At 50.0% G+C, this 1,180-nt stretch overlaps 1 long non-coding RNA gene across 1 annotated transcript; it reads left to right on the forward strand.

Moving 5' to 3' along the window:
* Nucleotides 1-439: 439 nt before the first annotated feature.
* LOC117190871 lies at nt 440-885 on the forward strand. Its single transcript, XR_004473864.1, has 3 exons — nt 440-538; nt 618-794; nt 861-885. It is a non-coding gene; the product is annotated as an uncharacterized LOC117190871 (long non-coding RNA).
* The last annotated feature ends 295 nt before the right edge of the window (nt 886-1,180 follow it).

The following is a 1,180-nucleotide window of genomic DNA, read 5'->3' on the forward strand; positions in this document are numbered from 1 at the left end:
GTCAACAATCTGGAGATCAGGTAAGCGGTCTTGGTTCTCTGTTATTTCCTTCCTTAACTCCTGATATTCTCCAGATTCAAACTCCACCGTTTCAAAACCCAGGATACTACTCGGATCCACTTCCAGCTTTTCAATACTGCGCGACAATGTATCTTCCACTACATTGTCCGCTCCTTTCCGGTGTTCTATGCCGAAATCGAAGGCCTGCAGTTGAAGGGACCAACGAGCTAAGCGACCATCCAGGTTCTTCATGGTCATGAGCCATTTGAGACTGGCGTGGTCAGTTATGACTGTAAACGGCATAAGCTCTACGTACGGACGGAACTTTAGGATCGCCATGAGGGCTTAAAGACACTCCTTCTCTGTCACCGAGTAGTTTTTTTGGTGGCAATTCAGTTTGGCAGAGAAAACCGCTATGGGCCTCTTGTTCTGCTCGTCATCCCGTTGGAAGGGTACGGCTCCTACCCCATAATGTGTGGCGTCGCACTGTATGTAGAAGTGCCGCTTGAAATCCGCGTGTACCAGGACTGGTGCCGAGGTGAGTGCAGCTTTTAGCTCCCCATGGCTCGTTTTGCCTCCTCCTTCAATTTCAACTTTCCATTTCCCGACTTATTCAGGGCGTCTGTGAGCGGACCGGTCATCTCAGCATAGTTTTTCATCAAGCGCCGGTACCAGCCCGCAGTTCCCAGGAAACTACGCAATTCTCGAACAGATCGCGGCTCGGGAATGCGCAAAATGGCCGACACACGAACCGGATCCATCTTCAGCGCTCCTCCTCCCACTATAAATCCCAGGTATTTAATGTTTTTATAGGAAAAATGAGATTTGCTCAGCACTATCGTTAAATTTGCTTCTCGTAGACGCTCGGCAACCTGTCGCAGAAGCAAGTCGTCGAGATACGCATAGACGTTTGAACGCATCTCAACCGGAACCACCTTATCGACCAGTCTACATAGGCGTTGTGCGGCGTTGCAGAGGCCAAAGGTAATCATACGGAACTGGTACAGAGGCCGTCCCGGCACCGTGAACGCCGTATATGGTCGACTCTGCTCGTCCAGCTCGATTTGCCAAAAAGCGAATTTTAAGTCGACGCTGGCGATATATATCGTCTGATCGAGACGCGACAAAATCCCCTCGATGCTAGGAAGTGGGTAAGCGTCCTTGATGGTTACTTTGTTGA

The sequence above is a fragment of the Drosophila miranda genome (assembly GCF_003369915.1).
Source record: "Drosophila miranda strain MSH22 chromosome Y unlocalized genomic scaffold, D.miranda_PacBio2.1 Contig_Y1_pilon, whole genome shotgun sequence".
Classification (NCBI taxonomy): domain Eukaryota; kingdom Metazoa; phylum Arthropoda; class Insecta; order Diptera; family Drosophilidae; genus Drosophila; species Drosophila miranda.